Source organism: Oncorhynchus mykiss, chromosome 10 (genome assembly GCF_013265735.2).
Source record: "Oncorhynchus mykiss isolate Arlee chromosome 10, USDA_OmykA_1.1, whole genome shotgun sequence".
Lineage (NCBI taxonomy): Eukaryota > Metazoa > Chordata > Actinopteri > Salmoniformes > Salmonidae > Oncorhynchus > Oncorhynchus mykiss.
This window is the reverse complement of record NC_048574.1, coordinates 57,288,144-57,315,289: the sequence shown is the minus strand read 5'-3', so window position 1 is coordinate 57,315,289 and position 27,146 is coordinate 57,288,144. Positions and strand designations below refer to the sequence as shown.

Genomic DNA, 27,146 nt, shown 5'->3' with positions numbered 1-27,146 from the left:
GACAGACAGAGAGAGACCTCACTTCCATACTCAAGGACTCCTGGTCCTCTTGCACTAGCTGCTGATTTTTATAGTGCATTAGCTTGTGACTGTTGTCTACCCGTTTATACAGGCGCTTAAAATGATACATTTATTACTGATTGGTTTGTTGATCAAATCACATTTGATTGGTTGAAATAAAGTGAGGAGCCCATTATAGATGACATGACAGGTGATCATTATTACTAGTACATGCAGTTGCAGTGACTGGGCCTACTTTGACATGCTTTAAAAAATGATGTTCTAGAAAAAAATGAAAAAATAAAAAGAGCATTTGTTTGTAGTATTTTTCTCTGTATGCATGCATTCATCTCAAATCCTAGTTCTCCCGGGAATGATCGTGTTTTAATGTCCTGTGTTCACAGGAATGAAGGCTCCTTGGGAATCACACAGGTAGAGGGATGTCTTTCATCTTCTAGATTTCGGTGGGGAGAAATCTTTATTCGAGCTCGAACAGCCTTATTTTCTCTCATTCGCTCTCCCAGTGCGCCCTCTCGTTCTATTGCAAGCCTACTGTATTTATGCTGCAGAGTGGGGCGTGTGACGTCAACGAATGCTGGAGCGGCTCCTTCGCTCGAGCGAGAAATGGGGAGAAAATTGCAAGGTGAGAAGCGCTTTTTACCCTACATAATGTTTTGGAGGGATGGCAGTGCTAAGTGTTTGTGTGTATGTATCAGTTGACACCACGTTCGAGAGAATGGCTGAAAATAACGCATAATTAGAGCTAGCAGGCAGCACACAAGTGATGGTCTGTGCACTGTAGAAAATGGTAGGCAAGAAAATCAGGGCATGCTGCTAGTGTTACGCTACTACCCGCGCCGGACACGTTGTCCTCCGTATCCACACGACTGCATTGATATTTGTCAATGTTACGCTGTGTAATGAAACGTGTTGTTTTTCTTCGGGTTATTTAAATTGGTGAATGATAGGCTACAGTCAAGCTGCATGTTCTTGCTGCGGTATGCTACCTATGCCACTTGTCTTTGGGTCTTCACACCCATACGAAGACTGATAACGTTCAGTCAGTGCGATTGTTGCAATCAATATGTATAGCCGTTCATTGCACGTGCGTAATTGTCGCTTAATCAATCAGTTGTCATTCGAATGTTCGGAATCCATTATGTCACCGGCCTAATTCGCTTCTCATAGGCTACGTGACGGTTAGTGACAATCTGGCCCATGCCCATCATAACATGATACAATCTATTCGGGTGGAATCATTATTCAGCGGAAAACGTAATGTAGCCTATTTTTGCAAATTGTTGGAAGCTTTTAAGTACAGAAACACTATTATTCCAGTATATCCATGTTTTTTTTTTCTCCAGAGAAATTACATTTATTTGGGCATAATGTCCTAAAATCAAAGCAATATGATTAGGGCCTATCTGATAATACCTCATATCATTTACTTTAAATATGTATTTATATTTTGAAAGATCCCACTACTCAGCTATGATCCTCATAGTAATTCCAGCTGTCCCTCTAAATACACTTGAGCTCAAGGCGAAGGTCCCGAAGGAAATTATGAGTTGGCATTATGCACTGCTTCTGCTTGGCCATTTAGAGAACTTCCCAGATCTGCCCCCACAGCTCTTGAAGCCACAGCAGCACTTTGCCTAAAGTGACAGACAGGCTACTTGAGTGTGGGAAATTGTGCTGTGTGTGACCCGTGGGAAATACTGACTTACTGTTTGTGTGTGACTGGCTGACTACTGTGGGAAATACTGACTTACTGTTTGTGTGTGACTGGCTGACTACTGTGGGAAATACTTACTTGCTGTTGCTGTGTCCATGCTGCTCTGTCGGGCATCAGATGGGACTAAAGTCAAGTCATTCAAGCTTTAATTAAAGTAATTTTTGAAACTTTTCCCGTTTGAAAAGAGATATCCCAAGTATAAATACAGTAAAGTACACACACTAAAAGCATAGCTGCGGGAAGTACGGGTGCTGTGGGTGCTAGAGCACCCCCTGAAATGTAAAAATAATATATAAATATTCAGGGAGTGCTGCAGCACTCTCAGCACCCCTACTTCCCTCAGCTATGCTTTAGTGTGTGTACTTTACAGTATTGATTTTATATATATATATATATATTTTACAAAAGTAGTGCACTGGGGCTTCACTAGACCTGTATGAGCAGACCGACATTACTTTTAGACCTAAACACAAGCGAAGAGCTGCTATTTTTATGGGCGAGTTCATGATTTAAGTTTTTATTTAGCACTGTCAACACTGTTTTTTTAAATTCAACGCGATTACAAAACATAACATATTTTTTCTCCGTACTTCCACATGCACTGCTGCATCGAATGTGTAGCCAAGTGTATTGTTAGCCTTGCATTTGTATTATTATTAGCAGCTTGTCATGGCTACTTTAATATAGAGGAATATTTAACTTTCTCTGGTCATAGGAATAACATGAATTTGTGCATGACTGAGGCAGATGCGGTGTGACTCGAGTTTAGCCATCCGGTGGGAGACTGTCCTGTCTCTGTCTCTCCCTCCCTCTGCTGAGACAAATGCTGTGTTCAAAACAACTTGGAAATTGGCGTCTTGAATACACTGAAGTTGGGAGGTCAACTGGGAACTCGAAACGAGATCCGACTGGGAAAACTCTTTTGAACTTGGAATTCCAAGTCGGAAACTCTGGCATCTTTCTAGAGCTCTGACTTTCCGACCTGACGATCAGACTTCATGATTTTGACTCCAATTTTTTTTTTAGTTCCCAGTTGTCTTGAAAGCACCATGGCCATTAGATGCAGGTACCATCAGTCCAGTAAAAAAAAAATCAATTTATGGTCCGGTCCGCAGTGCCTCGCAAGTGATACACCAACTGATCTAGTTTGTTATCAAAGCTTGAGTTTTGAAAGCTGATATGGTCTGAGAAGAACAATATTGCCAGGCATATAACCAATATGCTGTGATAATGTATTAGGCTTACTGCCCAAACATCATTCCTACAAAACTGTTTTTATTAGATTGTTACAAGTCATATTTAAACAAATCTGAGCAGAAGATCTCTGCTTGTTTTTTTTGACTGCGAAAGTGATCTTGACTCAAAAGGTTGGTGACCACTGGTATAAGGAAATCAGTCAATTGAAAGAAATTCATTAGGCCCTAATCAAATGTTATTTGTCATATGCACCGAATACAACAGGTGTAGCCCTTACAGTGAAATGCTAATCTATTGATTTCACATGACTGGGAATACAGTTATGCATCTGTTGGTCACAGATAACCAGTCAGTATCTGGTGTGACCCCCATTTGCCTCATGCAGGCGAGACATCTCCTTCGCATAGCGCTGATCAGGCTGTTGATTGTGGAATGTGGTCCCTCTCCTCTTCAATGGCCGTGCGAAGTTGCTGGATATTGGCGGGAACTGGAAACTCGCTGTCAAACACGTTGATCCAGAGCATCCCAAACATGCTCAATGGGTGACATGTCTAATTATGCAGGCCATGAAAGACATGGGACATTTTCAGCTTCCAGGAATTGTGTACAGATCCTTGCAACATGTGGCTGTACATTATCATGCTGAAACATGAGGTGATGGGGCGGATGAATGGCACGACAATGGGCATCTTGTCGTGGTATCTCTGTGCATTCAAATTGCCATCAATAAATTGCAATTGTGTTAGCCTGTAGCTTATGCCTGCCCATTCCATAACCCCAGCGCCACCATGGGGCACTCTGTTCACAACACTGACATCAGTAAACCGCTCGCCCACACACAGCCATACACGCTGTCTGCCATCTGTTGAAACCTGTATTAATCTATGAAGTGGCCATGGAAGGTGAGCATTTGCACACCGCAGTCAGGTCAAGAACCTCAGTTCAAGATCCTGGTGAGGACGACGAGCATTCACATGCGCTTCCCTGAGATGGTTTCTAACAGTTTGTGCAGAAATTCTTTAGTTGTTCAAACCCACAGTTTCTTCAGCTGTCCGGGTGGCTGGTCTCAGACGATCCCGCAGGTGAAGAAGCCGGATGTGGAGGTCCTGGGCTGGCGTGGTTACACGTGGTCTGTGGTTGTGAGGCCGGTTGGACGTACTGCCAAATTCTCTAAAATGATGTGGCTTATGATAGAGAAATTAACATTAATTTCTCTGGCAACAGTTCTGGTTGAAATTCCTGACGTCAGCATGCCAATTGCATGCTGTGGCATTGTGTTTGTCATAACTGCACATTTTAGTGGCCTTTTATTGTCCCCAGCACAAGGTGCACCTTGTGTAATGATAATGCTGTTTAAACTTCTTGATATGCCACACCTGTCAGGTGGCTGGATCATCTTCGCAAATGAATAATGCTTACTAACAGGGATGTAAACAAATTTGTGCACAAAATCTGAGAAATGAGCTTTTTGGAACATTTCTGGAATCTTTTATTTCAGCTATTTTTGTTCAATACCAATCTATATTAAGCTCTAAGAAGAGTTTACATCCCATTTGACATTTAGTTTCTTTCTCCACCAAAGGTTAGGCCTGTTTCTTCTTTGTATTGAATTTCAAATAGAAATTCATGGGACATTTTTGTTCAATTTCCACACAGTGACCCAGGGTGGACATTCCCAAAGCGATTCAAGAAAATCTCCTTGACAATGGTGACCGATGAGCACTATCTCTGTCAACTAATGCATTCTTTTAACCACTAGTTACCTTGGAGGAATGCTGCATATTCAGTGAAATTTCATTCTCATGAAGAATGTTTTCGGTCTGTCGCCCAGACAGTTGGGTGTCAAGTATTCCTCTGTGTACGTGCGTCAGTGACAGTGGATCTTCCCATAGTCATTTTCCTTGTGTAGGTGTCAAGTATTCTCTACAGTGACAGTGGAGCGTCCCGATCCCATAGTAATTTTCCTCAAGTACACATACAACATCACATCACCTCTGGCAAAACAACATTGATCGTACTCCTCCTGTCCCATAGCGCCACTACACTATCTGACTGCCACTATGGGACGGTAACGAGAGATTGTTTTGTTTACATTTGAGACCTCCGTTGTTGACTGCCTCTGCTCTCCCCACAATTTTGAACGGAGATTTGATACAGCACCACTTATACACACAGTTTATTAGGTACACCCATCAAGTACTGGGTCAGACCCCCCCCTTTGCCTCCAGAACGGCCGTAATTCTTTGGGTCATGAAAACGTTGCCCAATTAGTATCAAGGGACCTAATGTGTGCCAGGAAAACATTCCCTGCAGCATTAAACCACCAGCCTGTACCGTTGACACCAGGCAGGATGGGGCCATGGACTGATGCTGCTTACGCCAAATCCTGACTCTGCCATCAGCATGACACGTATATTTCTGTTTCCAATAATAGTGAATCGGATCAATCAGACCTTTTACCGTTGTGTGAATAAAGGCCACCCCCAGTCAGAAGGGGAATATCACCTACGTCCCAAATGGCTCCCTATGTAGTGCACTTTATTGGGAAAAGGGTGCCAGTTGGGACACCACCATCAGCCCAGCATTTCATTGCCTGCTTTTCTGACACTTGCCTTTACACTTCATCCCCTGCCAAGAGCTGCCCCTTCACCAAGAGCTGCCCCTTCACCAATCTACCAGTTCCCTCCTTAATCAAAGTAACTCTATCTTCCCACCTTAGTGAGTGGCCTAGTTTGGGTGAGTGTGAGATCTGTAGTGGTGGAGAAGAATCCCAATGGGGCAGCAGATATTGTCCCTAAAGTGCAAACTCCGCCCATCTGGCACTCCAGGGAGGCTCAAATACTACTAATCAATTGAAATATTACATCCATCCTCGATGGATATTTGCACAGCACTAGTTGGTGTCCCTCGGTCTCCCCTAACATCGGTTAAACAAATGGATTGCGGACACATGTTGCTTTGCCACCTCAAATCAATGGCCTCATATACAATATTTCTACATTGTTTAAAAATCTCACTGACTGGATGGAAATGCAGTGCTGTCAATCATTTGGAATGTTAAGGAATACAATTGGTGGATAATCAAAACCATTTGTTACAGACCCAGGGTCAGAAGGCTTATATCTCATGCCTGCGTTTAATAATAAAATTGACTTTGGTTGCTACCAATTGGGTGAACTATATCTACTTGAAAATAAAGTTGAATATCCCGCTCCTAAAACTACTTTGATACTCATGACGATTCTTATTTTACATTTCTGTTATTGTCCATAGTTGTTGGAATTATTATTATTTTTTTTTTTACGTGACCATACGATTATTGTCCTAGCCTTAGTCCCAGTTAGGGTTGCACATTTTGGGGAATATTCAGAGGTGGAAACTTTCTGTGGGAATTAACGGGAATATATGCGCATTAATATTAATACCATTTTTAGATGTTTTTTAGTTGATGTATTTACCATATATTATGGACACAGAAACATAAGTAGACATAATTGCAAATAATAACTAAATCCTTCCAATAGAAAAAATAAATAAATCATTAATTACAAATTGAACTCTAAATAAATGAGTTGACTCTTCACATGGGATGATTTCACTGAACAACAAAAGAAAGGGAATATTGAATGATCCCCAATGATCCATCGCATCTCCCGAAAACGTTTTCAACATACATCTGTAAAATGATAATCCAGAAACTAAAGCTTTGGTTGTCTTCCTCTCATGCTTCCATGTCTTCTCCCTGGACCTCCTCAATGTCCACCTCTTGAACATCAGACTGAGGCCTCATCTTCACGGTCACTTTCCAACCTTGTTGAGGATGGTTCGATGTCAGGCTCAAAAAGCCTCAAATTAGCCCGGATGGCCACCAATTTTTCAACCCTTGTACTGGTCAGCCTGTTTTGATGTGTGTTCCCAAACAAGGACCAGTTGCGCTCTGAGGCAGCCGATGTTGGTGGGATTTGGAGGATGTTGGAGGCAACAGGGGAAAGAGCCTCAGATCCACAAAGTCCATTCCACTAGGTGGCTGATGAGATATGTTGGCACGACTGCCATATTGCATCTCCATCCCAAAGCCCTTGCTTGGAAGTGTACTTCACCAGGCTGCCAAGAACCTTGCCCTCATCCAGGCCAAGTTGGCGAGACATGGTAGTGATGACACCATAGGCCTTGTTGATCTCTGCACCAGACAGGATGCTCTTGCCAGCATATTTGGGATCCAACATGTACGCTGCGGTGTGTATGGGCTTCAGGCAGAAGTCTTCATGCATTATGTATTTCAGAACTGCAGTTTCCTCTGCTTGGCGCATCAGTGAAGTGGGCAGGGCAGTACGGCTTTCTTCTTACATCTGCAAGCAGAGTCTGAACATCAGACAGGATGGCATTGTCTCCATCAATCTGTGCAATGGCTACTGCTATAGGTTTCAGGCTGCTTACCACTCTGTCCCAAAATACATCATCCAGGAGGATCCTCATGATGGGGCTATCCATATCAGCAGACTGTGATATGGCCATTTCTTGGAGAGACTCCTTCCCCTCCAGGAGACTGTCAAACTTGATGACAATACCACACCAATGGCTGTTGCTGCTATAACTTGATGATCCTTCACATATCTAACCATTTCCGTGGCTTTCTTGTAGAGTGTATCTGTTGTTTTCAGTGCCATGATGTCCTTGAGGAGCACACTCAATGCATGAGCAGCACAGCCAATGGGTGTGATGTGAGGGTAGGACTCCTCCACTTTAGACCAAGCAGCCTTCATGTTCGCAGCATTGTCTGCCACCAGTGCAAATATCGTCTGTGTTCCAAGGTCATTGACTGCCTTCAGCTCATCTGCAATGTAGAGACCGGTGTGTCTGTGCTCTTGTAGAATTCTGGTTGAGGGGTGGAGATGATGTAGTTAATTATTCCTTGCCCACCAACATTCGACCACCCATCAGAGAGGATTGCAATACAGTCTGATTTCTCTATGATTTGCTTGACCTTCACTTGAACTCTGCATCCAGAAAATTAGTAGATAAAGCATGTCAGGTTGGAGGGGTGTATGCTGGGTGAAGAACATTCAGAAATCTCTTCCAATACACATTGCCTGTGAGCATCAGAGGAGAACTAGTTGCAGATACAGCTCGAGCAAGACATTCATCAGCATTTCTCTGACTACGTTCCTCCATTGAGTCAAAAACATCTGATTCCAGGAGGACCATGAGCCGTTGCTATTGATAAGGTGTCTGATTCATCATTTTCACCTCGAATAGAAGCAGAGGGACTTTTGTCAGAGGTTGCTTGTTGTGTGCACTGAGGGAACTTTATGCACTTGGCCAGATGATTCTGCATCTTTGTTGCATTCTTCACATATGATTTGACACTATTTGCAAATGTACACAGCTTTTCCTTCTACATTAGCTGTAGTGAAATGTCTCTACATATCAGATAGTGCCCGTGGCAGTTTTCTGTAAAGATTACTTAAAAAAAAAAAAATACAATTCCATGTACAGATAAATAATTAAGCAGTTAGATTAAACAACGCCTTTGTAAGATAAAAGTTTTAAAATGAATCCTGTATGGAAACAGGTGAATTAACACTCCTCAGCAGGCTCAAGCAAGCTAAAACCCACACGGTAGAAAACTAACTAACAAATTGTTAACAAGTTAGAAATGATTTAAATACACTTTGCTGTAGGCTACTATTTACTAGTTAACAAAAATAATGTATGCCATATAAAATATACACTGTTCAAAAAAATAAAGGGAACACTAAAATAACACATCCTAGATCTGAATGAATGAAATATTATTATTAAATACTTTTTTCTTTACATAGTTGAATGTGCTGACAACAAAATCACACACAAATTATCAATGGAAATCAAATTTATCAACCCATGGAGGTCTGGATTTGGAGTCACACTCAAAATTAAAGTGGAAAACCACACTACAGGCTGATCCAACTTTGATGTAATGTCCTTAAAACAAGTCAAAATGAGGCTCAGTAGTGTGTGTGTGTGGCCTCCACGTGCCTGTATGACCTCCCTACAATGCCTGGGCATGCTCCTGATGAGGTGGCGGATGGTCTCCTGAGGGATCTCTTCCCAGACCTGGACTAAAGCATCCACCAACTCCTGGACAGTCTGTGGTGCAACGTGGCGTTGGTGGATGGAGCGAGACATGATGTCCCAGATGTGCGCAATTGGATTCAGGTCTGGGGAACGGGCGGGCCAGTCCATAGCATAGCAGTCCATAGCTGCTGACACACTCTAGCCACATGAGGTCTAGCATTGTCTGGCATTAGGAGGAACCCAGGGCCAACCGCACCAGCATATGGTCTCACAAGAAGTCTGAGGATCTCATCTCGGTTCCTAATGGCAGTCAGGCTACCTCTGGCGAGCACATGGAGGGCTGTGCGGCTCCCCAAAGAAATGCCACCCCACACCATGACTGACCCACCGCCAAACCGGTCATGCTGGAGGATGTTGCAGGCAGCAGAACGTTCTCCACGGCATCTCCAGACTGTCACGTCTGTCACGTGCTCAGTGTGAACCTGCTTTAATCTGTGAAGAGCACAGGGCGCCAGTGGCGAATTTGCCAATCTTGGTGTTCTCTGGCAAATGCCATACGTCCTGCACGGTGTTGGGCTGTAAGCACAACCCCCACCTGTGGACGTCGGGCCCTCATTACCACCCTCATGGAGTCGGTTTCTGACCGTTTGAGCAGACACATGCACATTTGTGGCCTGCTGGAGGTCATTTTGCAGGGCTCTGGCAGTGCTCCTCCTGCTCCTCCTTGCACAAAGGCGGAGGTAGTGGTCCTGCTGTTGGGTTGTTGCCCTCCTACGGCCTCCCCCACATCTCCTGATGTACTTGCCTGTCTCCTGGTAGCTCCTCCATGCTCTGGACACTACGCTGACAGACACAGCAAACCTTCTTGCCACAGCTCGCATTGATGTGCCATCCTGGATGAGCTGCACTACCTGAGCCACTTGTGTGGGTTGTAGACTCCGTCTCATGCTACCACTAGTGAAAGCACCGCCAGCATTCAAGTGACCAAAACATCAGCCAGGAAGCATAGGAACTGAGAAGTGGTCTGTGGTTATCACCTGCAGAACTACTCCTTTATTGGGGCCTATTATTTCCACCTGTTGTCTATTCCATTTGCACAACAGCATGTGAAATGTATTGTCAATCAGTGTTGCTTCCTAAGTGGACAGTTTGATTTCACAGAAGTGTGATTGACTTGGAGTTACATTGTGTTGTTTAAGTGTTCCCTTTATTTTTTTGAGCAGTGTATATTCACCTCACCCAGTATTGTAATCAAAACTTACCAGAAAGCATGTTGTCCTTGGCTCAGACAGTTTAGTAGTGTGGGCTCAATAGCATCTCATTAGTGTGCAAGATCTTGAGAATCATCTGTACATGTGATGGAAGAGTGCACTGTGCATGCAGAGGGCCTAGACCTAGACCTAGAATTGCCTTATGTTAACCCACAAAAAAGGTTCACTGTTATAAGCTAACTTTTAAAAAATGAATTTAAGCATTATTCCCCAAATTCCAGGGCTTAACTTCCCTTGGAAAATTTCCTGAAAAAATTCGGAAATTTCCTGGAAAGTTTCTGACTCTTTGCAACCCTAGTCACAGTACAGTAGCAGTGTCTCCTCAGTCCTCAACGGCTGCATCCACAGTGTAGCTACTCTTAAAAATCCCCACCTTTTTTTTCTTGTCTTATTTACCTTCACACAGTAGCTGTGACCCAATATTAATATCCTGATCTCCTGTCCTTCATAACCACTTACACATGAAAGGAGTGAACAGGTTTCCACTTCCCACCATGGCTTTCACCCATCAACTGTCACGAAGGAAAGGTAGGCCATTGTGTGACACAGTCCAGTCCATTTTGAATAGAGTGGGCATCCCCGAAGAGGACTTTGACATTCTGTTCAATTGGCTGGCTATGGGATTTGGCTCTCTGCTCTCAGGTTCGTAGCCCTTGGCTGGGTGATTGTCTTGGAAGGAACCCGTGGCTTCCTCAGGACTAACACTTTGACACGCTCATGCTAAAGCCTAGCCAGCATTGGGGGTTTAAATAAACACAGTGTTAAAGGTAAGGCAAATGTTAGGGTAGCTAAAATCTGGTAACCTTTCCAGAAATCCTGGTTGGAGGATTCTGGTTTTCCTGCTTATTCCCCCCTGATTTGTGTAATCTGCGAATTGTGATTTCTTGAATACCTGGGAATTTTGGGAAAGTTGCTGGAACTTTACAATCATAGCAGAAGCCCTTATACAGTAAGGAGATATGGCAATCTGTGGAGCCAATGGGAACACAGTAAAACACAGGTGCATGTTAGTTATTGTCATAACGTTCCCCAATATGTTTAATTACATGCCTGTATAAAATTGATATTTAATTCCTCTCACTCGTAAACATTCTAGTTCACATCTTCAGAATAAAAACCTTGAACAGTCTGAACAACGCTGACTAAGAGTAGGCAGCTGCTTGTGTTGCACCTTGCAGAGTCTTGGCACCGCTAAATGCCACAACACCACCTCCGCGTGAAGCACCGCAGAGGTAGAAGACTCTGTGCCGGTTATTAGCCAGCCACACCCTGCCTTGCTTCTCTATTCTCTCCACACCTCCAGGCAAAAACATTTACTTTATCATAGATCAGATTGAGGATGTGATGCACCGCTCTCCAACTGTACAGTGCTTACCGATAATGGGATGCAATTCGGCACTGATTTCAGTGCTTCTGAAAGCAGTATGGATTGTTGTTTAATTAAAAGCCACTGGACGTTGTTTTAAGAGCCAATTGGTGATGGGCACATGATGGGTCGTCTCCCTCGGATTCCCTCTGGGCCTAATTAAAGGTCAGCTTCTCTGCATCCACCCAGTGAGATGATACTGATAGAACAGGAAAGCTCATTGGGTTAATAGCTCAAGGAGGTCAATCGGTCTGTGGGTCTGTTTTAGAGGTTGACCGATTTTATGATTTTTCAACGTCGATACCGATTTATTGGAGGACAAAAAAAGCCGATACAGATTTTAAAAAATTATATATATATATATATATATATATAGATACATTATTATATATATATATATAATAATGTATTTGTAATAATGTCAATTACAACAATACTGAATGAACACTTATTTAAACTTAATATAATACATAAATAAAATAAATGTAGCCTCAAATAAATAATGAAACATGTTCAATTTGGTTTAAATAATGCAAAAACAAAGTGTTGGAGAAGAAAGTAAAAGTGCAATATGTGCCATGTAAGAAAGCTAACGTTTAAGTTCCTTGCTCAGAACATGAGAACATATGAAAGCTGGTGGTTCCTTTTAAAATGAGTCTTCAATATTCCCAGGTAAGAAGTTTTAGGTTGTAGTTATTATAGGACTATTTCTCTCTATACCATTTGTATTTCATATACCGTTTACTATTGGATGTTCTTATAGGCACTTTAGTATTGCCAGTGTAACAGTATAGCTTCCTTCCCTCTCCTCGATCCTCCCTGGGCTCGAACCAGGAACACAACGACAACAGCCACCCTCGAAGCAGCGTTACCCATGCAGAGCAAGGGGAACAACTACTCCAAGTCTCAGAGCGAGTGATATTTGAAACGCTATTAGCGCGCACCCCGCTAACTAGCTAGCCATTTCACATCACATCGTTACACCAGCCTAATCTCGGGAGTTGATAGGCTTGAAGTCATAAACAGCAGAGCTGCTGGCAAAACGCACGAAAGTGCTGTTTGAATGAATGCTTATGAGCCTGCTTATGAGTAAGACTGCTCGATCAAATCATAGACTTAATTATTACATAATAACACACAGAAATGCAGGTCATTAATATGGTCGTATCCGGAAACTATCATCTCGAAAACAAGACGTTTATTCTTTCCGTGAAATATGGAACTGTTCCGTATTTTATCTAACGGGTGGCATCCATCAGTCTAAATATTCCTGTTACATTGCACAACCTTCAATGTTATGTCATAATTACGTAAAATTCTGGCAAATTAGTTCGCAATGAGCCAGGCGGCCCAAATTGTTGCAGATACCTTGACTCTGCATGCAATGAACGCAAGAGAAGTGACACAATTTCACCTGGTTAATATTGCCTGCTAACCTGGATTCCTTTTAGCTAAATATGCAGGTTTTAAAAATATATACTTCTGTGTATTGATTTTAAGAAAGGCATTGGTGTTTATGGTTAGGTACACGTTGGAGCAACAACAGTCCTTTTTCGCGAATGCGCACTGCATCGATTATATGCAATGCAGGACACGCTAGATAAACTAGTAATATCATCAACCATGTGTAGTTATAACTAGTGAGTATGATTGATTAAGTTTAATGCTAGCTAGCAACCTACCTTGGCTTCTTACTGCATTCGCATACCAGGCGGGCTCCTCATGAGGCAGGTGGTTAGAGCGTTGGACTAGTTAACCGTAAGGTTGCAAGATTGAATCCCTGAGCTGACAAGGTTACAAGGTTAACAAGGTTAACCCACCGTGTTCCTAGGCCGTCATTGAAAATAAGAATGTGTTCTTAACTGACTTGCCTAGTTAAATAAAGATTAAATAAAGGTGTAAACAAAAAAAATAGGCAAACTCGGGGTCCAAAATGACCGATTTCCGATTGTTATGAAAACTTGAAATCGGCCCTAATTAATCGGCCATTCCGATTTAATCGGTCAACCTCTAATCTGTTTGTCTTAAAGGGGGGTGTTATATATTGTAGGCTACTATTTTTGAGTGCTCTTGTCATCACTAGCACACTGTGTAGTAGGGAATAGGTTTCTATCTTAGATTCAGCCCTACAACAGAAAGATTACTCAAAACACTACATTATTGTCTCTGCTTGGCCAGTCAATGCAGACTTGCAGTCAAGGCAGGAAGGCTAAAGTAATCATGCATACTATAATAGCATAATTAGTATAATCTAATTCAAAGCAAAAATGCTAAACTTCCTTAACCCTCACTGGGAAGGATACACCCTCTTTCCTAGGACGCTGGCTAACCAAATCACCCGCACTTGATGATAGTGACACCAGCAATCTCCTCTTCTTCCCTCCCTCTTAATATAAGTCAGAGGTGTTATTCACAATGGCTGATGCCCTCCTGGCCTGTCTACTGCTGCAGTCTCATGTTACCTCCATGTCACTTGTTTCCTCTACTGTGTGTGTGTGTGCGTGTGTGTGTGTGTGTGTCCCGACACCCACAGCTCAACCCCTCGGCTCTCTGTGCCCGCTTGCCCTCACTCGTTTTTTTTCACTCCCGCTCTGCTGCCACCACCTTGTCTTGATCTACTCTTTCTCTCCCTGCAACCTTTCACTGATGAGTCATTTCAACTTCCTGTTAGTATGCCACAGATCCTTTCATCACAGCAGAACGGGATTCTGGAGTCAGCTGGTATCCCCGGAGACTTCCATTTTTAGACCCGCTAGATTCTGCAGAGCCACAGGCAAACATTATTTCAATGTTCTTCTCAGCCTTGACCCCCCCCCCCCCCCCCTTTTGCCCTCAGAACAGCCTCAATTCGTCGGGGGCATGGACTCTACAAGGTGTTGAAAGCGGTCCACAGGGATGCTGGCCCATGTTGACTCCAGTGCATCCCGCAGTTGTCAAGTTGGCTGGATGTCCTTGGTGGACCATTCTTGATACATGGGAAACTGTTGTGTGAAACCCAGCAGCGTTTGCAGTTCTTGACACACTCAAACTGATGCGCCTGGCACCTACTACCATACCCCACTCAGAGGCACGCTGTAATCAATGTAACCAAGAAGCTTAATCTTGCAAGCTAGCCACATGAGCTAGTAAGTTAGCAAACCAAATGCATAGCTGGAGCCCTGAGCGGAAGGGAATTTATTTTGAAACTTATAAGATACTGTATTTAGCTGGCAAACATTTAGTAGTGAATTAGTAACTTGACCACACCTCTTGAGCTGGACAACATTGGATCGGCATGACACGAATGCTTCCCTGTGCTTTTTGAGCCAGTCATAGTATGTTTGTTTACAATCGGCTGCTTTGGGGAACAGCTTCAAAATGAAAAAACACAACAGGCAAAATTATGAACACAATCTGCTTTATAAAATTAACCGAGCTATTGCACAAGTTGACTACTAAGTATTTAATATTGACAGTATTAAAAAAATCATACCGTGGCTATTTCAAAATAACCTGGTATACCGCCCAAGCCGACTGCACTACTATATAGGGAGTCATTTGGGACGAAGCCAATCTGAATGTTAATCTTGCAAAACATTGGCTGAAACCATTTGAATTGAAATAACGGTGTTGCTCTATTTCACCGGGATTTATGGCATATTGACTTGGCATTAATCCTGTCTCATTTCCATTTCGCTTTCTTCTCGCCTGGAAGCCTGAAGAGAAACGGACGCCAATAAAGAGGTTTTGTGAGATCGTTAAAGTTTGCCTGCCAGCCAGGGAAGGCTCTTTTAAACATTATCTCAGTTTTAAAGGTCCCCTTCATTGTTTTAAAGTCTAGACTTGAAGAGCTGAGGTTAGTCACAATAGGGTCATGCAGGGAAACAACTGAATGTCGTCAGTCAGAACAAAACCATTTCAATAAGTGATAAAATAAAATACAGTAACATCTGATACAGTAAATATCATGGCTCAATACTGGACTGCCTTGTACAAGTCTTACCCCTGCAGGCTTGCATGATTCTGAGAACACAGTGGAAGCCCCAGGTGCCTGCTGCTCTGAAGAGACAGGATTATGTGCATGTGTGGAAGGGAGGATCCCCTCCCTCACAGACATGCAGTAGTTCGGGCTGTGACGGTCTTGGTATTTGAGGTTAAGGTAATTGGCCAGGCCAACCATGGGGGGGAGGGGTGGTGTGTGTGTGTGTGTAACAGTTCTGTTTGTATACTTGTTTACATGGAAATGCTTATTTGAAACCAGCCATTACACTTCGTTATTATCTTGGTATTTCAGTATTATTCAGGTTATTACTTACAAATAGTAATCAACGAATGAAGAAATGCCAGGTTGGAGAGGATCTGTCTCTTTCGCATTGTCACATTAATGGAGTCAAACTTAAGATCTATGCCTACCTTGTCGGTTGGCTTTTCTGCATATCATTGTTTTTAATACAGATCCTATTTGACACAAAACCTTTCAAATTAAGTCCGATGGGGTTTCTCACACTTTTACCAAGATATTCGCAAAACGTCACAATCCCTGCTAATGCGGTCAGTCGATGGTAGTTTCATTAACATATATTTTCTTCAAAGAGAAAGCCGTAATGAAATAAATAATTTATTCTAAACTACTGAGAGGCCCTTTACAAGATTAAATTATGACCGGAGCGTTTTGATTCTTATTAAAGAGATGGAGTTCACCCAGGCTACTTTAGGAAACTCACACGCACGCCCTGGTAAAAGCACCAGTCAATCACAGCCAACAGCGTATGTCAGACACAAGCAAATATTTCTCCTTTCCTTAAAACGTATTAAATGTAGGCCTACTTGTGGCTGGAAGATAATGAATGCAACGTTGATTTTCAAGAGGAAGAGTGTTGGTAAGATTTTTCAAACACTGTGAGGAACTATTCTAATTTATGCGGTGAAGAAAAAAAACACTGAGGAACTATTCTAATTTGTGAGGTGAAGAAAAAAAACACTGAGAAGCCCAGTTGGGCACTTTACTACATTTGCGAGAAGCAGGCCAGGTACTTCTATGCGTGTTCAGGCATGTGCGCTCCGTCAACGTTAACATGACAGAGAAACCAGACACATGCTCATTGCTCACATGGAGCGCGTAAATGATGGTATAAAATAAACCAAAACTTGTTTCTCAGTGTAGTGTAGCAAGTTGTGTGTAGCAAGTTGTGTGTAGCAAGTTGTGAACTCTGCAAATAACTCCGAGAATGAAACGGTAAAATGAACATAAATGTAACCAAATGACAGGGATTAATGTAAATTCCCTGTTTACAAACTGCAGTCTACCACATGGCATTCATAAAAGAGCATTGCGGCCTAACGCTGTATAGCCTAGGCTAGTATACTACTTTGCGGGGATTGGAGGGCAGACAGCACAGTCTATAAATTCTGTATCAAACTATACCATGCCAGATATTGGCAAAACAGTTGCTTATAATTAGGGTCGAGAAGGGTCAAACTTTCCAGTAAATTTCCAGAATTTTTCAGGAAATTGTAAATGGGTAGTTAAGCCCCGGAATTTGGGGAATTTTGCTTAAATTCTAGGTCTTGTGGAATATTTTGGTTAAACTGTCCCGGCATTGCAACCCTCTGCATGCACAGTGCATTCTTCCATCACATGTACAATTGATTCTCAAGATCTTGCACACTAATGAGATGCTATTGAGCCCACACTACTAAACTGTCTGAGCCAAGGACTACATGCTTACTGGTAAGTTTTGATTACAATACTGGGTGGGGTGAATATACACTGCTCAAAAAAATAAAGGGAACACTTAAACAACACAATGTAACTCCAAGTCAATCACACTTCTGTGAAATCAAACTGTCCATTTAGGAAGCAACACTGATTGACAATACATTTCACATGCTGTTGTGCAAATGGAATAGACAACAGGTGGAAATTATAGGCAATTAGCAAGACACCCCCAATAAAGGAGTGGTTCTGCAGGTGATGACCACAGACCACTTCTCAGTTCCAATGCTTCCTAACTGATGTTTTGGTCACTTTTGAATGCTGGCGGTGCTTTCACTCTAGTGGTAGCATGAGACGGAGTCTACAACCCACACAAGTGGCTCAGGTAGTGCAGCTCATCCAGGATGGCACATCAATGCGAGCTGTGGCAAGAAGGTTTGCTGTGTCTGTCAGCGTAGTGTCCAGAGCATGGAGGTGCTACCAGGAGACAGGCAAGTACATCAGGAGATGTGGAGGAGGCCGTAGGAGGGCAACAACCCAGCAGCAGGACCACTACCTCCGCCTTTTTGCAAGGAAGAGCAGGAGGAGCACTGCCAGAGCCCAGCAAAATGACCTCCAGCAGGCCACAAATGTGCATGTGTCTGCTCAAACGGTCAGAAACAGACTACATGAGGGTGGTATGAGGGCCCGACGTCCACAGATGGGGGTTGTGCTTACAGCCCAACACCGTGCAGGATGTTTGGCATTTGCCAGAGAACACCAAGATTGGCAAATTCGCCACTGGCGCCCTGTACTCTTCACAGAGGAAAGTAGGTTCACACTGAGCACATGTGACAGTCTGGAGACACTGTGGAGAACGTTCTGCTGCCTGCAACATCCCCCAGCATGACCGGTTTGGCGGTGGCATTTCTTTGGGGGGCCGCACAGCCCTCCTTGTGCTCGCCAGAGGTAGCCTGACTGCCATTAGGTACCGAGATGAGATCCTTGCTGACCATATGCTGGTGCGGTTGGCCCTGGGTTCCTCCTAATGCAAGACAATGCTAGACCTCATGTGGCTGGAGTGTGTCAGCAGTTCCTGAAAGAGGAAGGCATTGATGCTATGGACTGGCCCGCCCGTTCCCCAGACCTGAATCCAATTGCGCACATCTGGGACATCATGTCTCGCTCCATCCACCAACGCCACGTTGCACCACAGACTGTCCAGGAGTTGGCGGATACTTTAGTCCAGGTCTGGGAGGAGATCCCTTAGGAGACCATCCGCCACCTCACCAGGAGGATGCCCAGGCGTTGTAGGGAGGTCATACAGGCACGTGGAGGCCACACACACTACTGAGCCTCACTACTGAGCCTCATTTTGTGTGATTTTGTTGTCAGCACATTCAACTATGTAAAGACAAAAGTATTTAATAAGAATTTAATTCATTCAGATTTAGGATGTTATTTTAATGTTCCCTTTTTTTTGAGCAGTGTATTTTATGACATGCATTTTTTTTGTTAAACTAGTAAGTAGTAGCCTACAGCAAAGTGTGTTTACATCATTTCTAATTAGTTAATTTCTGCTCTGTAGTTTTTTCTACCATGTGGGTTTTAGCTTGCTTGAGCCTGCTGAGTGTTAATTCACCTGTTTCCATACATGTTTTATTTAAAAAAAATATCTTACAAAGGAGTTGTTTAATCTAACTGCTTTCATGCTGACCAGACACGACGCGTGCACGAGCGTTGCAAAAAAAAAACATTTATAAATCCATGTTATTCATTTATTGTACCAATGAGCGATGCCAAGGGCTAAAATAGAACTCCTTTCTATTTCTGATGCATATCGCGCTGCAAGTCCTACCTCTCCCATCTCCTCTTTGGTTTATAGAAGCAGGTACCCATGTGCCATCTCATTGGTTATACCCACGTGCGTAATTGAAAGACTGTTTTGCCGGTCATCGTGGTAATACCATGAAAGTGTAGATGCGATCACCATATAAGTTCATATAATGAAAAAGCCTGGAAGGAGGAGAGATGACTAGAAACGATTCGTTTGGCCGTTTTATGTGTGGATTAATTGGTGGAGTCGAGGACCTTGTGCATTTCAGGTAAAATAACAACTCAATGTTTATATCCCAGGACAAATTAGCTAGCAACAGCAAGCTAGCTACAGTGCCTTGCGAAAGTATTCGGCCCCCTTGAACTTTGCGACCTTTTGCCATATTTCAGGCTTCAAACATAAAGATATAAAACTGTATTTTTTTTTGTGAAGAATCAACAACAAGTGGGACACAATCATGAAGTGGAACGACATTTATTGGATATTTCAAACTTTTTTAACAAATCAAAAACTGAAAAATTGGGCGTGCAAAATGATTCAGCCCCCCTAAGTTAATACTTTGTAGCGCCACCTTTTGCTGCGATTGTTGTCCTATGGACAGAGTCTCCCACCTCAGCTGTAGATCTCTGCAGTTCATCCAGAGTGATCATGGGCCTCTTGGCTGCATCTCTGATCAGTAAGTAAGTCGCTTGGGGTATGTCTCTATCAGTTTTGCACATCGAGAGACTGACATTTTTTCCCATTCCTCCTTGCAAAACAGCTCGAGCTCAGTGAGGTTGGATGGAGAGCATTTGTGAACAGCAGTTTTCAGTTCTTTCCACAGATTCTCGATTGGATTCAGGTCTGTACTTTGACTTGGCCATTCTAACACCTGGATATGTTTATTTTTGAACCATTCCATTGTAGATTTTGCTTTATGTTTTGGATCATTGTCTTGTTGGAAGACAAATCTCCGTCCCAGTCTCAGGTCTTTTGCAGACTCCATCAGGTTTTCTTCCAGAATGGTCCTGTATTTGGCTCCATCCATCTTCCCATCAATTTTAACCATCTTCCCTGTCCCTGCTGAAGAAAAGCAGGCCCAAACCATGATGCTGCCACCACCATGTTTGACAGTGGGGATGGTGTGTTCAGGGTGATGAGCTGTGTTGCTTTTACGCCAAACATAACGTTTTGCATTGTTGCCAAAAAGTTCAATTTTGGTTTCATCTGACCAGAGCACCTTCTTCCACATGTTTGGTGTGTCTCCCAGGTGGCTTGTGGCAAACTTTAAACAACACTTTTTATGGATATCTTTAAGAAATTGCTTTCTTCTTGCCACTCTTCCATAAAGGCCAGATTTGTGCAATATACGACTGATTGTTGTCCTATGGACAGAGTCTCCCACCTCAGCTGTAGATCTCTGCAGTTCATCCAGAGTGATCATGGGCCTCTTGGCTGCATCTCTGATCAGTCTTCTCCTTGTATGAGCTGAAAGTTTAGAGGGACGGCCAGGTCTTGGTAGATTTGCAGTGGTCTGATACTCCTTCCATTTCAATATTATCGCTTGCACAGTGCTCCTTGGGATGTTTAAAGCTTGGGAAATCTTTTTGTATCCAAATCCGGCTTTAAACTTCTTCACAACAGTATCTCGGACCTGCCTGGTGTGTTCCTTGTTCTTCATGATGCTCTCTGCACTTTTAACGGACCTCTGAGACTATCACAGTGCAGGTGCATTTATACAGAGACTTGATTACACACAGGTGGATTGTATTTATCATCATTAGTCATTTAGTTCAACATTGGATCATTCAGAGATCCTCACTGAACTTCTGGAGAGAGTTTGCTGCACTGAAAGTAAAGGGGCTGAATAATTTTGCACGCCCAATTTTTCAGTTTTTGATTTGTTAAAAAAGTTTGAAATATCCAATAAATGTTGTTCCACTTCATGATTGTGTCCCACTTGTTGTTGATTCTTCACAAAAAAATACAGTTTTACATCTTTATGTTTGAAGCCTGAAATGTGGCAAAAGGTCGCAAAGTTCAAGGGGGCCGAATACTTTCGCAAGGCACTGTAAATAGGACAAATTAGCTAGCAAGTGCAAGCTAACTAGCTAAATTGCCATATATGTTCAATTCTTTTCGACCTGTCCCCAAATTAATGTCATTGGTTCAGTTTGTTTTGATATTTTAACCTGCGTGTCGTGATTGCGTTTGATGTAGGGGGACAAAATAAATGTATGCACGATGGCACACGCGCGCAGACGGTTTGGGTTCCATGTTAGCTATTTATCTGTACATTTGAGGCTTTTTGAGCCTGACAACAAGCAATCCTCAACAAGGTTGGAAAGTGACAGTGAAGAAGATGAGGCCTCAGTCTGATGTTCAAGAGGTAGACATTGAGGAGGTCCAGGGAGAAGACATGGAATCCTGAGAGAAAGACAACCAAAGCTTTAGTTTCTAGATTATCATTTTACAGATCTATGTTGAAAACGTTTTTGGGAGATGCGATGGATCATTCAATATTTCCTTTTGTTGTTCAGTGAAATCATCCCTTGTGAAGAGTGAACTTTTTAAAAGTTTAATTCGTAACTAAATAGTTAAAAAAAACATTTGCAATTATGTCTACTTATGTTTCTGTGTCCATATGATAATGGTAAATGTATCTAATGCAAAAAACATCTACATTTAAATGGTATTCATTTGCATATATTTCTGTTAATTCCCATGGAAAGTTTCCATCTCTGAATATTCCCCAAAATGTGCAACCATACTTACAATCACAAGTGAACACTCCCGTTATTAGGTCAAGTTTATCTACATGAAAATAAAGTTAATCCAAAAATGAATGTAGGCCTATTTTTGATGGGTATTTTATTTTCATGACAGTCTCTTCATCCATGACTGTCAGGTACATGGTTATTAAATTACGCCACAGGCCTAACAGTGGTATACTGTTCATCCAGACCTGGGTTCAAATAGTATTTGTTTTCTTTCATATACCCTGTTTAACCTGCCTGAAGGGCCAAGTGCAGTGGGGTTTGCACCTCTGTGACTGTTCCATTGGCAAGCTCGGGTATGTTTGGAAAGGGGATACATCCCCAACGGCAATATGTCAACAACACTGGAGACACCTGTTGAAGCGAAGGTATATGACCAATAGTAAAAATTCTTTGAACCCGGGTCTGTATATGACTATTGCATGTACTACAGGCAGGAGGGGGATATTGCAGGCAGTGAGTGGGCTACAGCTTGAGTGTGTTTATGTTTGACTGAGGTAAACGCTGCATCGACAGGATCTCCCTGTGGTGTCATTGGCGCATCAGATTGCTTCATCTCTGTCTCCTGTTCTGTTTGGAACTGGATGTGTACACAGTCAGTTATTGAGGAGAATGCTTTAGAAGGGGCTATTTTGTGTCAAGCGAAAGTGTGTGGGTAAACCGTACCGGGGTGCACGTGTCGATCTATGCTAAAGCAGTACTGTACATCCAAGTGAGTTCTTAATGTGAGAGCAGGCCAGTGGGATGCCAACGATTGCATTCCTGTCAAAGGAAGTGACACGTGACTGACAAGCTGCTTCACTTCCTTCCCACCCAATTGGCCAATTAAATCTCTCTGGGTGTGTCTTTTATCGTCTCTGACCATGGCCTTCCTGGTTTAATGAGCGTTCTACTCTGGCAGTACTCTTCCCATTCTAGACGATTTTTCCCACTCTTTTTCCAGAAGTGTGCCCTTGGGAATTCCCTTTCATTTAAAAGCATGAAATGGTGTGCATTGGAAGGTGGGAGTTTCCACCATTTTGTTAAATCCATGCAAGAAAGTGCACATTTGTGGAGAATTGGGTTGCAGCCATATAGTGCGTTTGTTTCTCCATTGTTACTCAGTCTATAGGGAGCACAACACATCACCTCAGATCCAGACCTCCAAATTGTCATTTTTCTTCTTTCAAAAACGTATTAATTGAGCTTACCTGGCAGAAATGTAACTAATAGAGTAGTCCCAAAAATGCAAACCCTGCCCATCTGACACTCCAGGCAAGCTCAGGTGAACACTCCAAAAGTATTTGAAAGACAACAAACACTTTTTGAACCCAGGCACTGGTCTAGGGATCGCTGTGTATGAGAACACTTCTGATCTGAGTATGGATGTGTCTGTGCCCAGGCTATTATGCCTACTATCATACCCGCTTGGTATGTTAATGAGCATTGTAGAGCCTCATGCCTAATCCCCCTCCACTGAATGCCTAAAAGCCCACTCTGCCTAATTCGCTGGGTCTCAGACCTGTAACGCACACGATCAGTGTCTGGAAGACATGTCTATTGAATAGGGAGGCACGCTGATGGGATTTCTTTGTCCGGCTCGTCATGCCAATCTATGGCAGCGCCACTAACGCGGCACAAGCTAATCATAACGAAAGCGATTTGTTCAAGGGTAAATAGACATGCCATCACGATGAGCTATTTTGCTAGGGTGAGGTTAGAGGTCGGCTGTGCTGTCCACATTATTTTCAGAGTCCCACGTCATGAAGATTTGTCAGCGCTGCAATATGTGAGTTGAAGTTCTAGCAGTGCTTCAGGGGGTTGTGTGTGGAGAGCTTGTCTCTATGGCAGCAGCACACTAATGCTGCTCTCGCTTATTAACAGATCCCCATAAGACTTTGTGTAATGTGGCTGAGGATGAGAGTTTAACATTTTTTTTTTTTTACCATATATTTAAATTGGGGCCACCAGTCAATTCCACAATCAATACTGTCAGATCTGATTTAGCTGAAACTCCAACCCACCAGTCTCTCCTTGTTATTCAGTACAAGTACCCACTACTTATACAGTATCTGACCTCAACGTCTCACATGCTGGACTTTTTTAGCCCAGCAGACAATCTGCGCTGAAGCTAAACGTGCTTCACTCATTAGATCAGACGGTACAGGGGACGCCACAATAGTTCCTGAAAAACCAACGAAATGCCATGCAGAATTAATTTGATTAAATTAAGCGAGGGGCATCACTTTCAGGTTAATTGCCTGCGGTTGTGACGTTCACCACAGCGGGCCAACTGCTCGCACTCTGCGTCCGAACTCTAATTGGCAGATGGCTGGGTGGGCTCACTGGACTGTTAAATGCCATTAACATGGACCCTACTGTTGTAGCCTGCTGTTGTCACGCTGACTGTCTGAGATATTCATAGCTAAATTAATTAATTAAAATAGGAAAGGGATCAGATTTGACGTGCTTGGTCTGAAGTTCTTTTGTCATTTTGGGTGCTGTTTTCATCGACTCTCGTTGTCTGGAATAAGCCAGGTCCCAGCTCTGTTTTGGCCAAATCATATGGTCGTTGTCAACACGGGCCGCGCTAGATTTGGGATGACTTTGACAGGCACAGTTCAGGAATCAAAGGCCTGCAATGGAAGGGCAGAGAAGAGGAAAAAAAAAAAACAGGGTAGAGTGAGGAGACCACAAAGTGAGCAGAATTGTGAGGCTTTGACCGTGGCGGCAGGGGCAAACCAGACACGCATCCCGGGTCGACCCTCTAGACTTCATTGTTGGCTACTTAGCGTGGTCGCCCTGAATATGTAGCGAGCGAGGACGGCGGTAAACCAAAATAAATAGACTAATGGGCCCAATGTTTACCTCTCCTCCCCCGACGTCTATCCATTCAGAATGCATCAGAGAGAGGGAGCCAGAGCGACGGTGAGGGAGTGATAGAGCGAGGGAATGCGCCTAGGGGAAGGGGGGCAGAGAGACTCTCCGTTCCATACACAAAGAGAATCTGGCAGGAGTTCCCGATTTATTATTTTTTTCTCTCCACTACTTGCGTCTGTTATAGCGGGCAGTGTCCATCTGGTCTGTGTGTTTCTGGGGGTCACTTAGCTGTTATAAAACCCTTATCCGTTGATGTGTATAGGAATAATCGAATTAGCCTGGTAGGCTATTAGTTAAATGGAGCTGCATTCGATAATGCTCGTCTAGTGAAATAGCTTTAACAAAATCATATCTCGTTCTGATCTATAATTGGGGGAGGATAGGATCGAAAGATGTCTCTCGTTCTATATTTTATTGCTAACCAAAAGGTAATAAATAAACTGATAAGCCAATGCACTGAAGGGGAAGGGTAGGGCAAGGAAATTATTTATCTTTCATTCAGCAGCAATTTCTATCCTCGGCAGTATCTCGACCTTGTTTCACTGAAATGTCAGATGTTTCTAAAAATGAGCTCAGCCTGTCAGTTGTCCCCTCTAAAACGGCTTGTCCCAAATGGCATCATATTCTCTATATAGTGCACTACTTTTGAACAGGACCCATATATGGTGCCATTTGGGACACAATGCTGTGCTGTCTGTTCTTGTTTCCAGCGTTGGCTCAGCAGCACATTGCCTCAACAAACAGACTCAAACAAGCACCTTTTGTGGGCTGAGATGCAGATTTGTTATTTTAGGAAACCTGTGAATGCATCAGTGCTTTCTGTGGCTGTATTTCAATTAGCGCTATGCTTTAGCTCAGTGGTCACCAACCGGTCGATCGCGGACTGGTCAATCTCCAAGGCATTCCTAGTCAATCACCAAACATTTGTGTAAAGAAACAACAACGATAAAGCCTTGCCTTCCTGTTTTTTTTTTTTATTGGCTTTGCTTGCGTAGCTGCACTTGATTCAGTGTTCCCATTTTGATCCATTTGATGTCTCTGAAGGTAGAACTCCGCTTCACCGGCAGGCCCAGAGAGCAAATCAAGTGCACCTTATAGGCCTACAGCTGGCCAATCGGATAGCTCAGATCTTCCAATCTGCACAGTTCCCCGGAGCCATGGAGTGTAAAAGAAGCCTCGAACGCAGAGTAAAATTGGTACTGCGGGATTAAAACAACTTTAAAACCATGACAAGCGCGACTCAACGAATACAGCAAAGAGCTGCTGTTTGAGTAAGTTCATGTTTAAGTTGTTATTCAGCACTGTCAACTTTTATAAACCATAAAATGCACGTCCTCCCTAATTCTACTCACGCTACAACCAGCTGCAATGAATGAGCAGGGTTCTGATAAACTTGCATTATTATTATTATTATTATTATTATTATTATTATTATTATTATTATTATTATAGGCTTGTATTTTTATATATCGAGGAGTATTTCACTTTCTCTGGTCATAGGAGTAACAACATGAATTGGTGCATGAGGCAGAAATAATGCAGTGCGACTTGCGTTTCGCCATCAGCTGGAAGACTGTCCCCTTTTCTCAGCGGAGGGACGGAGAGTGACAGGCAGCCTCATCACTGCTTCCCTCCCTCCCCTCAGACTGACCATCAGATGTATGCCATCAGTCAACAAAATATATATATATATATATATATTATTAAACTCAGATGTGCCTCACATGTAATACAACACATTATCTATTACCAGTGTCAAATACCTACAATTTTAAAAAATGGTCTGAGAAGAACAGCATTGGCAAGGCAATTCAATTATAGCCAATATGCAGTGATAATGTACTGGGCGGTAGCACAAAGCTGTCTTTAATTGGTAGATCAGGGGTCTCCAACAGGTCGATCGCAAGCTACCAGTAGCTCGCCAAACAATTCTGAAAGTACATGCAATTTTCACGTGTTCTACTGCAAACTGTCTTTAAACAAATCGCACAAGTATCAGACACTGCAAGCTCCCACCTACTATCTAGTCAACGCAACATTGACATTATCCCATAACCTGGTTAGCCACTATTGGCTTAAGAAGACATACTTTACACAATATCTGCCACTTAATTCCCAGCAATATTGGCCACTTTTTGTCTGTGTGTTGCGGGCGTTTGTATATCACTCCGTGTAGGGACGGCCAATAGGGATGGGTTGTTTGCGAACAAGCTGCTCTTTTTGTACGGCTCTTTTTGGTGAACGTCAAATCCCATATGTGAAAGATGTTAATTTGACTCCCTGATTTGCATACTTTTACTATTATTTTTTTGAGCTCGATACATCATCTGCAGATAAATGATAACATTATCTGAAGATTGTTTCTGCACTGAGGAATTACCATCTAATGATTGA

At 42.9% G+C, this 27,146-nt stretch overlaps 1 protein-coding gene across 2 annotated transcripts in view; it reads left to right on the top strand.

The window, feature by feature from the left end:
* Positions 1 to 288: 288 nt before the first annotated feature.
* LOC110534335 (F-box only protein 41) overlaps positions 289 to 27,146 on the top strand; it is a 92,812-nt gene continuing 65,954 nt past the window's right edge. The window contains exon 1 of one of the 2 annotated variants that reach the window (XM_036933416.1): positions 289 to 643. The gene's annotated coding sequence lies outside the window, so the exon portion shown is untranslated. The remainder of the gene's footprint in view (positions 644 to 27,146) is intronic. The other variant, XM_036933417.1, reaches the window with a different exon arrangement.